A 16,840-nucleotide genomic window follows, 5' to 3' on the forward strand; every position below is an offset into this window, starting at 1 on the left:
CCTCATAATAAAGACTCCACTGGAGAGATGAACCCAAAAGAAATTTATGAGCAGATCAGGCTTTTGACCTGGATTATTATCCAAGAGGTCATGTTCTTTCTCCTCCATAAAATTTTGCTGTACATATTGTTCGAACTTGACTTTTATGTTTTTCCCGTAGAAAATGTTGAAGAAAGCCCTCCTTGCACATTAGAACAACAGCCTCTAAATGCTGCTGATGCTCACCTTATAGTCAAGGGGGACACTACTGTCAGATCAAATCATCCCATCCCTGTTCACACCGAACCCAATCATTTAGCCCCTGTACACAATCCCTTGCCTCGTAAGGTTCCTGATAGATATAAGCCACTCATTTTGCCTCCCGTGCTTAAACCTTTGCCCAAAAATCATCCCATGTGTCTCCCAAGATTTGATGGAGAGAAAGGAGTGACTGCCCAAAAGCACATTCAGGCTTTTGAAGATTATTTGAACATTTTTGAAGTGGAGGATGAGGATGTTAGTGTTAGGCTGTTTGCCCTTTCTTTACAAAGTGAAGTTAGGACTTGGTTTAAAGCATTGCCTGAGGCAAGCATCTCAAATCTCCAGCAGTTATTCAAACTCTTCCTTGATAGATGGATGATGAAAGTCAATTTCCTCGTGCTCATAGAAGAATATAATCAGTTAAAAAGGATTCCAAATGAATCTGTTCAGCAATTTTCTGACCGATTCAATCAATTTTATCATTCTATACCATTGAATATAAGACCTCCCCCCGATTTGGCTCTATTGCATTATCCAACAGCATTTGATCCAAGAATAGAATTTCATCTGAGAGAAAGGAGCCCCTCTACTATGCAACAGATGCAGAACATGGCAGTAGATGTAGAGGTCAATCTGAAAATTAGGGAGAGGAGGTTGAAAGCAGAAAAAGGGGATGAACTTGATATCTTTGTAAAGAAAGCAGAGGAATTAAAGCAGATGTGCACAATAGAAGTTGAATGTTTAGAGCACCAGAACAAATCTGTTTTGCAAAAGGAAAGTAATGATATTCATGAACAAACCTGCCACAAAACAGATGACATATTCATACCGCCATACATGATGGAGCAGTCTCCTGATATAATGTATGAATATAATAGCTTCTCTTCTTTCAACGGTCTGCCCAAATATGATCAATATGATGATGATTGTGAGCCTAACGACCAAATCAGTCTTGCACCTTATTTTTGCACAGAGCATAGTTCAGGATCAGCTACCTGAACACAATGATCAGAATGCCCATCTCAGCTATGAAGAAAAGGAAGAAAACGCAGAGTGTGTTGATTTCAGTGAAGGAACTTTACCTTTCTATTTTGAATCTTTTCAATTTATTAAAGAGAACTATCATGCAATTAATAAGCAAGTATCAGCAAGGGTTAATATTGACCGTCTGGAGGATGATCAAATCATTGTTCAAAATGTATTGCCTCTAATTTTGCAAACCCAAAGAGCCATCGAATATCAGATTGAGGAAGACTTGGAAGCAGCAGCATATGATCAAATGATCCAAGTGGATCCCCTGCCTCTTTGTTTTCAGCCATCTGAGTTATTTGAAGAAGAAGAAGAGGAGCAGCCTGCGCAAATCAGTCAAGTCCTATTCGAGCCAGATTGTAAATTGCAAGCACCTCTGCAAGTTTTGAATGACCTATCTGCTGGTAGGCAGAATGATGAAAGAGATCAGCGCTTTTCTCCATTAGCAGGCTGCAAAGCTCAAAATCAAGTTGTTGATGATTCCCCAATTTCAAAGCATGATAGCTATCCCAAACTTTTGTACAGTTCTTCAAGTCAGTCCAGCAATAATGTATATATGCTACAGGACCCTTTTGTACAGTTTCTTGTTTCAGCAAAGAAGGTCAGCAGCTTCCTGATCTTCTCAAAGATTAATAAAGCCATATCAGATTGCAAGATCTCCATTTCAGGTAACAGCAAGCACAAGCAGCAGGGGCCATTCATGTTTATAATGCTTAAGTGGCTGCATTGGCTATTTCATTTCACCTAACGGCAAAGTAAGTGCTGGTTAGGGTAGGTAGGTAGGATTAATAAGGCAACCAGCCAAGCAAATTTTGCAGAATACAGCAGCAATTGAATACAAGGCAGTCTGACCTGCTGTTCTTGGCTTTTCACAAGGAAAAGCCATCCCCAAGTGGAGCCACTGTTAGCCTCCTGTTGCAACAGGGTATCATTTTTCATGATTGACATTTTTACATGCCAAATATGTCATACTTTGCAAGCTGCTGTGTTCCATATTTCCAGAACAGACCAAAGAAAAAGCCATGAAATGTGCTAGTTCAAAGGCCACTGCTGTGTTCCAGTTTTGGAGAGTTTTAGAGGGAGGTCCAAACAGTCCAATCTTGGTCTCCCTAGGTTTCAATTTCCTGTTGTAGAATATAGAGAATGATATCTGTCCAAACAATTTAATCTTGGCAGATTTTGTAGATAGGTAGAGAATCAAAGGGACCCAACTGTTTAATCTGGGCCCTGGCAGAAATAAGTGTAGATTTAGATAGGAAATCAGAAAAAAAGAAAATAAAAATTGTAAATATGGGTCTGCAAGTCTAAGTGCACCCAAATCAAAAGAAGAAAAAATGTTAGGAAGTAGTTTGGGTAGGTAGCTGTGGTTGTAGAATGGTGATTCATGATCAATTTTGTGTTTCAAAATGTTTATCTTTTCAGATCACAGTGCAGGCAGTTTTGCATTCAGAAGAGCTCAGAGCTGGACATCACTAACTCCCCCTTCTTCTAATTCCCCAAAGTCACTTACTAACTCCCCAAAGAGGTCAAGATCTGCTTGAGCCTCTTAGTCTCATCATACTCCATATCAGTTGCCTTGGTGAAAGATCTGTTTCACTCAAGGATTTCATTTCTCTACAGGTTCTTTTCACCAAATTTAGCCTAAGGTCCCTGACCTTAGCGCCCTCTGTTCATCTCCATATTAACTACTAACTTTATTATATAAACTCCCTATCAGTTTTTCCCATTCCCCTATTAAACTATACTTATAAAACACCCCCTATGTAAATATTCCTTCCCTGGCAATATAGCCATATTTTCATAAGTCCGGGAAAAAATGGTCCATCTGGGGCTGTTTTTAGCCCATCCGAGTCATAACAGGGATTAATCTGACACCTGGTCAGATTAATAACCTCTTCCATAACTCTAAAAACCCTCAAAAAACCCACTTTTTATCCCTTTACCCCAAGTTTCGGGCATAAATTGTTAACCCGCGCTAAAAAAAAAAAAAAAAAAAACCACCCATAAACTCGTCATTTCCTAAGTCTAAACCCACCGCGCGCTATATTTAAATGGGAATATTCCCATGAATATCCCTGCCCACTAACCCGCCGCCGCCTCACATCTACCGCCAACCGTTGGATCTTCCGCCCCGCAGATCGACAGTGGGCGGCCCGTCCCATCTCTAAGACGCCCGAGCTTTAGCGTCCAGGAGATGGGCGGTATTGCCGCCGTACCTCCCGCCACGCGTCAAGCGCTGAGCCGTGGTGGACCCCTCTCCCCCGAAACCGCCTTTGTCCATAAGCGGTGCGCCCAAAACCGGAAACCGCCCCTGCCTGCGTCACCCGCCTGCCCAGTGACGTCACCCCCCTGCCCAGTCACCATGTCGAGTCATCTGCCTGCGTGGCCTCCTGCCACGTACCCCTGCCACCATACCTGCCACGTCACCATCCGTACATGATGACGTCATGCTGACGTCATCCCGCCACGTCTTCTTGCTGACGTCACCTGTCGTACAATGTCACATCATGCTGACATCATCAGCACTTTTTGGCGCGAAGGGCAAAAAATCGCACTTCGGAGCCCCGGAATCAGATTCTGAGGCAGTTTTTGATGAGCGATTTGCGCTCATCGCTAGATTTTTTGGGCCTGAATGGGGAATCTTCAGGGAATCTTTTCATTCTGCGGCCCCCAGCAAGCCCGAAAGGCGCCGAAAGACCCATTTTTCTTCGCGAAGCTTGCCGGAAGGAGCAGATAACAGTTTTGAAGGAAACAGAGGCCGAGCAGCGGCCATTAATTTGTGAATAAAACCCACGGCACGTCAGAACAGCATCAATTTATTGCCAAAGAGTATCAGAGGAAGAAGAAGAGCCAAAGAGTATCAGTCAAGATTTTTTAGGGGCTCGAGGCACCTGAACATTGATGAGGCCCCCAGAAAGTCAAATCAGGAGGCGTAAGCCCATCCTTGCCCTCAAATCACAGTTAAAGCTTTAAATGCATACAGACAGCGAAGGTGCAGAAACCCATACTCATTTATTTCAGAAAACACTGCAGCAAGCCACCAAGGACAGCATCATTTATTCAGTTTTGATACGGCGGCCCTGAGCACAGCCCGAGATATCTTTTGCATTTATTTCTGGATAGAATTAGGTTAAGTAGTCATTTTTCTTTATGACCTAATTAGGTCAAGATGTAATAAAGGAACTCTGCAGAGAGTTTTTTCCCTATATATACCACCCTCTGTATAGTTTTAAGGGTTGGTCAATTGAGAAGTTCACTAGAGACTCGCTGTGTATACCTAAGTTTTTCCATAATCAAAGATTGCCGAAAGCTTGGAGAGCAAACTGTCTGTTGTGAATGAATATTTATGGAAATATGAAGATGGAATTCTTGTGCTGCAGCATGAAGCAATAAGTGCATCTTACCTCTGTTTATTGTTTACCACTATCTAAGTAGCAGGAAGAAAGAATAGCCTAGAATTAGTTTAAATACTCTCTATGCTCAATTTCTGCTATTTCTTTATGTTTTCTTCTGATTGAATTGGTTATGAATATGAATTCCTTCTGGCTCATGTTTACCCTGATTCACCTGTGTTTGCCAATTATCTAGGGATTCTTAAATGCCCCTAGGTAGCGCCCTGTTATCTTCCCCTCTTAAGCATAATTGAGAGATTCTTAATTGCCTCTCATTACTTAGCATTTATTTCCATCCCTTTAACCTGAAACATTGTTTCATGCCCAGCTATCTTGCTCCATTTTCCCTCACTGTTATTAAGGAAAAGCACCAGCAGTTTTTCTCCTCGACTCCACGCCCAATGGTTCGAAACCCTTAGACTATGCTCTGCCTCTCTATCTGAAAAATCAATTTTCCCACCAAAAACAAAACAAAAACCCTCTGAACTCGAGACCTAGCCTAAAATCCTTTTCAAACAAAGCTAAATACTTAAAGAGAGAGCCCTCTCTGATTGCAGGTTGGCTAGAACCTGCAGTCCAAAGTTGGTTTGTGGTTACCTCGGCCGTATCCTTTTCTGGAGCTTAAGGACAACCTGAGTGATAATAGACCCAACACTGAAAATTCCACCTGATGTACTCTTTTGGTTTGATGTACTCCCCGCCCAATATGCATATGTGAAGCCACATAGCTTCACTCCCTCTGTCCGTTTGTACCATAGTCCAAACTGGGTAGTGCCTTTGAGGTATTGTAGAACATGCTTAGCTCCCCTCCAAAATAACTTGGTTTGCCTAACCATAGCTTGGCTCATCTAGTGGACTGCATAGCACATATATGGTCATGTGTTCACAAGATACATTAGTGAACCCACCAACTGTTGGTAAACAGTGGCATGCACTTCCTCACTTGAAGTGGCATCTTCTTTCCTCCGGTTGATCGCTAGAAGTGTCCCCATGGGTTTACAAATCTCCACGTGGAACCTCTGAAGTATCTCATTGGCATACTTTCCTTAAGAGACAAATAGTTCCTCATCATCTTGTCATACTTCCAATCCGAGGAAGTAGTGCATGAGACCCATTTCCTTCATTTCAAACTCTCTTGTAAGGTCCTCCTTGCAAGATTTGATCATCTGCTCATCGCTAGTTAAAATCAAGTCATCAACACATAAGACAATAATCTACAATTTACCTTCTACCAAGATATGATGAGGGTTTGCACCCGCTTCACTTTTGTTGAAGCCTGAACCAGTGAGATAATTATCGATCCCGGTGTACCAAGCAAGGGGTGCTTCCTTGAGAGTGTACAACACTCACTTGAGTCTGCACACATGAGACTCTCGATCAAAAGTATCGAAGCCTTCTAGTTTCTCGATATACACCTCCTCCTCAATAACTCCATTGAGGAATGTTGTTTTCACATCCATCTGGTGGATCTTCCACCCCATCTATGCAGCCAGAGAAAGAATTGATCTAATGGATGAGTACCTTGCTACAAGAGCAAAGGTCTCCTCATAGTCAATCCCCTCAACTTGAGAGTACCCCTTGGCCACAAATTTGGCCTTGTAATTTTATATGCTTCCGTCTGCTGCATGCTTTACCTTGAAGATCCATCTCGAACCCACAACTGATTTATTTGTTGGTCTTGGGACCACTTCCCAAAACACTATGTCTTTATAATGGATTTGTATTCCTCCACCATGACATAAACCCATACAAGTCACTTTACTACTTCCTCGAAATAGGATAGCTTAATCTCTACAAGCTCAGTCATTAGAGCCATGTTGCCAGTGTACCGATCTGGTGACCTTCTCTACCTATGCTGATTTGAAGGAGCACCCACATTCTCCCTCGCATCCTGCACAAGTTTCTCATCTTCCCTGATCCTTTTTCTACCTTCTCTAGATGGTTTTGCTTGAGTGGTTGTTTCCACTCTCTGCTCCTCAATTTGTCATTGCTCCAGAACTTCATGAGGCTCCTCCTTTGGAGCTAAAATCTCCTCTTCAGGTGGGATTTTAAGCTCCCTCTCAAGAGAGCACTTCATTACTTTGTCTTCAAAAAAATTTACATCCCTTCGCACAAATGTCATTCTAAGGGATGGCAAGTACACACATTAGTTGTGTAGTGTTTTTGTGTAACCCAAAAGTACCACCAATTTTGTTGCCAACCCTAGCTTCTTCCTTGATTCTTTGGAGACATGGCAGTAAACAGAGGCTCCAAAAATCCTTAAGCGCAACACATCTGGCTTCCTCCCCGAGAAAGCCTCCTCTAGTGTAATCATGCCTAGAATCCAATGAGGACTCTGGTTCTGCAAATAGATTGTTGTGTTGCATGCCTCGACCCACAAATGCAGAGGTAGGCCTTGATCATGCAACATCGCCCTCGTTGCTCCCATAATGTTATGGTTCTTCCTGTCAACCACCCCATTCTGTTGTGGGCTGTGGAGTGTTGTCAACTCTCGTTGAATGCCTTCTTTGCACATAAATTTTTCAATTCATTCGACACATACTCACCTCCATTAGCTCTCTTGAGAGCCTTCACCTTCATGCCCATTTCTTTCTCAACCAGTGCCTTGAACTCTATGAACTTGGAGAATGTCTCATCCTTCTTCCGCATGAATAAGATCCAACACTTCCGTGGGCAGTCATCAATAAAAACAAGAAATATATTTATGCCTGGCAGTGGATATTGTCAAGAAAGATCCACAGACATCATAGTGGATCCTTTCAAGGACTGCATGTGCTTTGTTGTCTCGATCATGGAAGGTTCCTTTTGTGTACTTCCCCAAAGTACATCCTTTGTATACATCTTGTTGCTCAAGTTCTCCTTTGGGGAGGCCTGTGGTTATTTGGTGCATGATCTTCAAAGCACCATGATGGAAATGGCCAAGTCTTCTATGCCAAAGTTCATCAACATCATGGCTCTGCACCTTCTATGCATTTGTGCTTAATGCAACACAATCCTCGATATCTAGCTTGTACATGTTCTTCACACGAACCCCAATCTGCTTCACCTGTCCCGTGGCTATGTGTCTCAAGAATTCCTTTCCTTTGTTGAAGATCACATCATAACCATGGTCTTCCAAAACTGCAATAAAGACGAGATTTTTCTTTAGGCCCGGAATGAACATGACATCCTTGAGCCTAAGGGGGGAGCCTGACTCCATTTGAAAGGTGACTATGCCAATATACGTCGCGCTATACCTTCCGCCGTCCCCCATCTCGATGTGCATCGACAAATATTTCTCCTCCAGGTCACTAAAAAATCTCTATTCCCCATCATGTGGAATGATGCACCTGAGTCCAGGTACCACACACTCCCCATCACTGTGTTGGTGATGCATGCAATGAGGGTAAAGTCAAGCTTGAATTGTGAAGCAAAAGTTTCACTAGTTGTTCCTCCTGAGCTCTTCTTTCTTACCTTCTTGTGTGGACACTTCGTGACATAATGCCCGAATTCACGACAATGGAAGCATTTAATTTTTGACATATATTTCTTCTTTCCCACTTGACTGGATTCTGGTTTGGATTGGGATTTCTTCCCTTTTCCCTTCTTTGACTTTACATCCAATGCAATTTTTTCTTTATCCTCGCCCTTGGATGAAGTCTCATATATGGTATTTTTCCTTATTTCCTCCTACACCAAATCAGACCATAAGCATTCCCAAATCGATAGTTCTCCTTCCCATTCACAAAATCTTGATAGTTGTGCCAGCTCTTGGGAAGGCCCCAAAGGGATAAGGTTACCAAGTCTTCTTCAGGGACATTAAGACCGACCCCGCCAAGTTCATCATGACATTATGTAAACTTGCTCAGATACTGCAGAATTGTGTCATTCTTTTGCATCTTGATACTTCGAATTCTATCCTTGAGTGCCAGCTTCATATGGTCACTCTATTCTCGAACAATTTTGTCAGTGCTTTCGACATCGCGGACAAAGTTTCTTTTCCGTGGAGATTTAAAACAATATAATCTCGTACTCCCTCCAAGATGATTCTCCTCGCCTTGGCCACATCTTTCTTCCACTAAGAAAGGTTTTGGGCATCAAATACTTGAGGTTTTGCAACATCTATCTTGATGTATTCTAGCAGCCCATTGTCATCCAATACTGCCTCCATGCGGTCCTTCCATGCAACAAAATCAGAGGTTCCTTCTAAGGCATACTCTAGCCTTAGTCCATTGAAGGCCATCTTCTCAGCTCTTAAGAAATCATGCTACACTAATCTTCAAATTCGAACCTCTGAGATACAACTTCGAATTTCCTGCTCTAGTGTGAATCCAAATCTAATACCATGTAGAAATTAGGTTATACATTTACAACTTCTCATGAAGTTTTAATCTAAATCACAAAGCACGGATCTACACTATTGCTCTGCGGACATTAATTCACAATTTAGAACAAAATTTTCAGACATGCAAGAAGTATTTTTATCTGGGGAAAGCAATCTGCTAAAAACCCTAATGCCTCTTGCATTAATCAAATGAAATAGAGATGTATTACAATTTCTTTTCTCAACTGAGGTCACCCTGAAAGTGCACAACCTATCTCTCTACTCACTAAAGGCCTCTAACCCAGACTTTATCAAATTTTGCCTCGACTTGAGCTCCTATTTCCTTGCACTACTCCTCCCTATTATTTAGGAAATTCCCTTAATTGAATTGCGCAATTCCTTTAGGTTGATCATCTAACTGCATGCAACACCTGTACACTCAAGGCTAGCCTACAACTGATGTTACACTGCCTTGGAATCCCCACCTCAATTAGGTAACTAGAATTATCTGCATGCACTAGTTATTTTGGGTAGATTGATCAATTAATAGGATGATCATTGAGTTTGACCGAAGTCCCACTACTTAACTAACCTTCCACTAGTTCCTCCAAAAGTTGGAACTAGTTTAACTGAAAACAACTTGAGATAACTGACCTTGATTGCTATAAATTAGTAATCACTAATGCAGAACTAAACTCTAACTCCTCCAACTCGAATTTACTAAGTAAATTGGGTGACACAAGCCATGTCACACAACTTAACATCATCCAAGTTGTTTGCTAATGTGGAAATTCAAATTTTCTCAATTTAATCAAGGCAAAATCAAATTGAGAATTTCTTGTTGCATTTTTCAACACAATCTTTGTCTTAATAAGCTTAGATGCACAAGTGATTATGCAAGTATACTACTCTTTGCTAATCAAATTGGTGATAAATAGAGGTTTCTATAGAAAAACAAGATCCTCAATCCACATAAAGAATCACAACCCATGTGAAGTGACTGCTCATTCTAACGTGAACTTGATCCCATGAACCACTAACTTTTTAAGTGGTCTTCATTGATTTTTGGTTGTTGTTTCTAATATATCCACAATAATTGAAAGCCTTACTACCATACTAACATATCTTATGATTCAAATTTCATTCCATGTTAATGATTTTCTCTTTCTTTCTTACAAACCCTTCTCCATGAAACCCTGCACAATATCCCTACTAATCATATGCAATATTAAGCTTAGGATTTATGGGCTTATGTGTGGTGTGCAACTTGATATTTTACATATATAATGGTTATCTAATCTAAGAGGACAACTTAAATACATTAGATTGATTAAGCTTTGGGTGTGAGAGCATAAACATAAGTAAAAATTATAATAAATGAGATATGCAAGGTAATTTAGAACATGATGATGTTTGTATTACCACGTAAATGCTTTGTGCAAAGCATGCTTTCTGATCAAGAAAGAAAAATGTCATTAATCATTTTATGTTCTTTGCCAATTGTGTCATACATAATTCTTTGCCAATTGTTTTGTTTTTTTTTGTTCTTTTGTTTTGTTTGTTTGTTTGTTTGTTTGCTTGTTTTGTTTTTTTTTTTTTAATAAGAAAACACTTCATTCATTCATTCCTCACATTTTCTTCCACGATGAAAGCTTTATACAACAATATCAAATGTTATACTTGTGTTTTGGAGCATTGGGAGCAAGGTTTAGTGTCTTTCGGGGAAGAGGACAATTGTGGATGGCAAGAAGATAGTTGTGGCTAGAAAATTTATTCATTGTTTTTGTGGCATTCATGGCTTCTCAATTTTCCATTTCTAAAGCCCTTGGAGTTCCTTAAGCAAGTAAGTAACAAGAATATTATCCTCTTTGGAAGTATGTTACCAAGCTCAAGTAAATGGGTGGTGGGGGTTCATGTGAATGGAGGTGCAATTTATGTGAAAGTGGCAATCTTACATTTTGCATGAAGGGGCAATGGGTGCTGATGTTTGTGCACACACTAGAAACCTAAAGGTGATGGCCACATTTGAGAAAGAGCATAATGATGCTCAAAGGTTGAAGAAGAAAATAAGAAAAAATGGTATTTGTAGCAATACTCACTTCGCTGCTAGTAATGAGCCAAGGATTGTCCATGAAGTAATGAAGAGGAGGGTGGTACAACTTGAAGAAGAGATATCAAAATTTTCAACTTAAGTAAAGATAGCATATTGTTGAAAATGCTCTAAAATCAAGTGAGAGGAGAAACTTATGCAAGAGTGGAAAGGCCTATCTATGCTTACAATATCCCTCTTAATGTGGTTTGGTCCTCCTATTGGTAGGATTTGGTGAGGGAAATTAACACAACCTCTCAAGGTTTCAAGGCACTAAACTATGAAGAACTTAGAATAGTCATTCTCAAGAAAGAGAAGCGACTTCTTGAGGATGTTCTCAAAACCAATTCATAGCTCATGGAGTAGCACTAGAGGTTTTCATTCTTTTAGATGAATGGACTAATACAAGGCATAGGCCATTAATCAATGTCATTGCATCATTACCAAAAGAGCAATGTTTTTGTGAGTGGAAAATTGTTCAAGTGATGCAAAAGATAGTAATTTCACTTCTAAAATTTTAATTTTTGCTATTGAGCAAGGACGGCTAGAAAATGTGGTGCAAGTTATCACAAATAATGCACCTATTTGTAAAGTTATAGGTTTGATTGTTGAGGGTAGATACAATCATATATTTTGGATCTCTTGCATTATCCAAATCTAAATTTAATTTTAGAAGAAATTAAGGTGATCAAGGAGGTCATAAGATAGGCTTGGGAGATTATAAAGTTCATCATCAACCACCACTCTTAAGCAATATATTGAGATTACTCCAAATTAGAGTTGCTTAAAGTTGTTGAGACAAGATATGACTCAAAATTCATCATGTTGCACCACCATGTTGAGGCGAAACTTGCTTTAATGAGTATGGTGGTGGGTGTGACTTGGATTAAGTGGAGACAAGTAGATTTAGAGCGGCGAAGTATGGTGTGGGGGGTGTTGATTGGTGAGTATTGGTGGGGAAAGATAGATATATTGCTTAAGTTAACGTTACATGCATTTGAGCTTCTCTGGTATGTGGACATAAACATACATTTCTTAATAGAGATTTATGATGAAAGGATACCATGGTTAAGAAAATCATGGAAATTATTACATAGGAGATTCCCAATCTTCATTTTGTTGATGTTTCTTTTGAAAAGCATGTGAGCTCCATCATTTTTTATGAGGTGCAATGAATTTAACACTCAGTTGCACACTTTGCCACATTCTCTAAATCCAAGATTTTATGATGAAGAATCCATTGCTCAAAGCAATGGGAAGAGGAAGGTCTCGTATAAGGACAAGGAGGTGGCCAACATAGTGAATAAACCATTCCAAAGGTTGTTCCAACTTCTTTACAAACTAAAGTGAGGGAGGAATTTTAGAGAATTTTGTAGATATGTCATAATTGGATGAGAGGATGAGCATGAAATTGGTTAAATGGTGGACTTGTCATGGGGGAAATGGTGTATATTTGCAAAATCTTTATACCTCATATTTTATCAGAAGTGGAAAGGCTTTCATCAACAAAAAGGATTTGGAGCACCTATAGTTTCATTCATTCCAAAAAGGTTAGGATTGCAAAAGGTTGAAGCTTGTATTTGTGCATTCAAATCTATTCTTTATGTCTCATAGGGATGAAGAATATACAAGTGTACCTCATACAGTTTGGGATGTGGATGCATGATGCTCAAACTTGGAACTTTCTATTGTTGTTCTTGATATTGGTGGTGATGCAACCACAAGTGGAGTTTCCTCTTCTTCCAATCCACACTCTAGTTTTGTTGAACAAGTATCTTGTTTTATTTTTGTTGATGAGGATGAGGCTAAGGATGAGATGAATACGTAATTGTACTTATCTTTAGCTCAAGTTTTATTTTATTTTAAGCACATATAGCCTCATGTATAAACATTGAATTTGGATGTATAGCCTCATTTATGAAAATTGGTTTTGGATAACACTAGTTTTATTGGGAGCAATGCTTGAGTTATGTAGGAGTAAGGGTGATGGCACATGCATGACTCTCCATCTGAATAAACAACATCAAAACTTACTTCTAATGAACACATAGCAACCAAACCACAACCAATGAAGAGATCATGGCTTCGTTCCAGTGATATGTAGCTTAAGTGTTATGCATATTTTAGCTCTACTACATGCCTCTTCATCATTTAGACTAGTTTGAGGAGAAACTCGTTTTGGGATTAGAACTAGGGATGGACGGGGTGGTGTTGGGGTGTTGGCTTGATCGTTAGCTTGCTATTTTTTTAGCTACCTGGAGTAAAACATTTATTATATTATCCACACCCATATTTATGCTTGTATCTTCGTTAAAGAGGAGCATAACACCCAATAATCCTATATGGGAGTTAATATCGACATGGCTTTCCTTCTAAAATGTTATTTATGTGTATCATGCTTATTTTATTGCAAGACATGCGTGTGTGTGTGCGCGCATGTGTGTGTGTGTGTATTTTACTTTCCTCAATGTACCCATTTCAGGTGGGTCACATTTCCAAGCAATCTTGTTTCTGAAACTTGTAGAGATTTCCATATTTCATGTAACTTAGATCCAAAGTAATGCATTTTAGTTTAAAGAATAGTTTTTTAGTTGTTGAAGGTGGTTTTCTTATGTAATTATCTATGGGGTGACTATTCATTTTCATGGTGCACCATGTGATACCATTAGCATGCCTATGTTGGGCTACCATAATGTTCTTGGTGTCAATTGGCCTTCTTTTTTGTAGGCGTGTGTGAGATGTTAAGTGTGCATGCAAGACATTTAGGTGCACATGACAGATTGAAGTGCACATGCAAAGTTGAGGTGTGCACATAGATGTCTTGATATTGGCATGCATGGTATTGTTTACACCAAAAGGTATTTAGTTTTTACAACATTATCTCAAATGTTATGAAGGAATTAACCCTTGAATCCATAAGAAGAATTAGGGACTAAAGGTGGCTTTGTTATAGTAGGATGACATATATGGGCAATCAAGTATGTGTTAGGTATGTGTTAGGTGGTGTGTCAAATAGTTGTGGTTGTACTTGAATCACGAGTCTGGAGTATTAATATGTTTAAGCTAATTTTAGACACACACACACACATATATGCAAAGATAGCTTGCAACTTCATGTAAATAACAATCACAATTTATATAGTTTACAAGATATGACATCGATATTGTCAATGATGTTAGTATTAGAGTAAGATAGGATACTATCATATCACAACAAGTATGGAGAAGAATAGTAGAATTAATTATGTTGAAGGCGTGTAATAAGGAAAAGGTATCCACACATACTTCGTCATTCAAAACTATTGGTTTTGAAATACCATTACTTCAATATGGGTTACAACTTTGGATATTATAATGATGATGTGTAAGTATTTGATTTATGTAAGACCCTTTTATTATTCTCTTTGTGTTGAAAAATTGTGGCCCCATCATGTCTTCCTCCCCTTGCTAACAACGAAAAAAGGAAAAACCCATGCTCAATGTTTGAGAACTATAAATGTTCTTGCGCTTGTTGAATGTCTCAAAAAGCACCACTCTGTTGTGTACATTGCTTTTGGAGGTGATTTTAGCTTCATAAAACCATGTGAGTGCCACCTACCCATGTTTACCTCTCCCTTTCATCACCACACAACTTGCCACATCCTGATCCAAAGACCTCGCCATGCCAAAATTATAATCTCACTTAGGGAATTATTCTTTCACTTTTGCAATTTTTTTCAAAACCTTAGAATTGAAAATATTGATGGAAGAAGGACGTTGAATTGTTGAACCATTACGAAATGGATGAATTTAAGCTTGAGAATTGTTTGGCTGCTTTTCAATTTTTTATAGGCAAGTGTTCTTGATTCTAAGTTGTTGTTGGAAATTTTTGTGTAGGGATATATCTCTTGGATAAGGAAATAATGTTGAGAATTAGGTATTTATTTTCTTCTTCTTTAGAATTTTTATCTTTGTTTAGCATAGGTTTCAATAGAGGTAAAATAATAAATATTCTCTCGAAATGTTGCTTCTTGCTTTACAAAGAGCCAAAATCGTCCTAGGCGCAGATTTCCTGAGTAGCCTAGGCTAAGTTTGGATATTCCTTAATCTGGCAGTGGAATATCCCCTCGAAACTAAAAACCTTTATATCGCTTGTTCTAATGAGCAAAATCCTCACATGGGATAATTTGCAAAAGAGGGTCTTCATCGGACCTAATAGTTTTGTCATTTGCAAACAAGACGAGGAAAATGTTGACCATATCTTCCTCGGGTGTGAGACGACAAACATCTTGTGGTCCTATCTGTTGGATTATCTTGGTATCAAACCCAATGCTCATTTTAGTTCTTTTGTTGACTACCTTTATTACCGGTACACAAACATGTGGGAATTTCATTCTATTCCTATTTTCATATCTTGGAAAATCTAGGGTTTTAGGAATAAGTTGCTCTTCGAAAACATTAAATCCAATGGAGTGTTGACTATGGAAAAAGTCATTGCCTACTAAAAGGAGCTTCCTGTTAAATCTAAACCCAAAGTTGAAAGGAAAATAATAAGCCCAAATAACAATGTATGGTTCCCTATGACCCTCTTTGATGGTGTGACCCAACAAGGTAAGTGTGCTGGCGGTTTTATTATATTTTTGGACAACAGACATACCATTAAATCGAAAATGCCATTTGGAATGGGCACTAATATGAAAGTTGAACTTCTAGCAGCATGGGTTGCAATGGCAATGGCAAAATCATTACCCACTACCCATAATAGATGATTTACTTTATCAATTGAAAGATGCAAAGTATTTTACTAAGTTGGACTTAAGAAGTGACTACCATCACATTAGAATAGCTGAAGGAGACATTTGGGAGACACCATTCAAAACAAAATAGGGTTTGTTTGAATGGCTAGTTATGTCGTTTGGTTTATATAATGCTCCCGCTACATTCATGTGTGTGATGAATGATGTATTGAGGCCATTTATTGATGAGTTTGTTATAGTCTACTTAGATGACATCTTAATTTTCAGTAAATCTCGTGATGAACATGTCGTGCATGTAAGAAAAGTATTTGATGTCTTGGAAAAATAACAGTTGTATCTTAAGATGTCAAAGTGCGAGTTTGGGAAAACTTCTTTAGTCCACTTGGGTCATATTGTTGGAGGAGGTGATTTGAAAATATATCCCTCCAAGGTTGACGTCATTGTGAATTGGCCAAGGACCAAGACAGTTACAGAGGTAAGAAGTTTTCTGGGGGAAGCCCAATATTGGAGGAAATTCATTGTTAATTTTTCTCTTATAACCGCTCCTTTGCATGCATTGACAAGTGTGAAAAAGGTTTTTCAGTGGGGAGGCAAACAACAAAAGGCCTTTGATGTGTTGAAGGAAAAGATCAGTATAACTCTAGTACTCACACTTCCAGACTTGAGACAGTTGTTTGAGATTTAGACTGATGCTAGCGATTACGTTGTGGGTGCAGTACTCATGCAACATGGTAAGCCTATCCGTTTTCATTCAGAAACTTTTAATGGCGCAATGATTAATTATCCTACATATGACAAGGAATTGCATGCATTGGTGCAAAGTGTGAAAAAATGGAAGCACTACTTGATGGGTAAGGAAATCGTCATTCACACTGATCATCAACCATTGTAATACCTGCAATCACAATCAAAGTTGCAACAGTCAAGGTACTTCTGATGGGTGGGTTTTCTTCAACAATTCCACTTGGTAATCAGGTATAAGAAAGGTATCTACAATAAAGTTGCTGATATGATTTCTCAGCCTATTGTTAGCGCAAATACTTTACTCAAG

The sequence above is a fragment of the Pinus tabuliformis genome, chromosome X (assembly GCF_031772625.1).
Source record: "Pinus tabuliformis cultivar Carrire ecotype Pingquan chromosome X, CPIR1, whole genome shotgun sequence".
NCBI lineage: Eukaryota > Viridiplantae > Streptophyta > Pinopsida > Pinales > Pinaceae > Pinus > Pinus tabuliformis.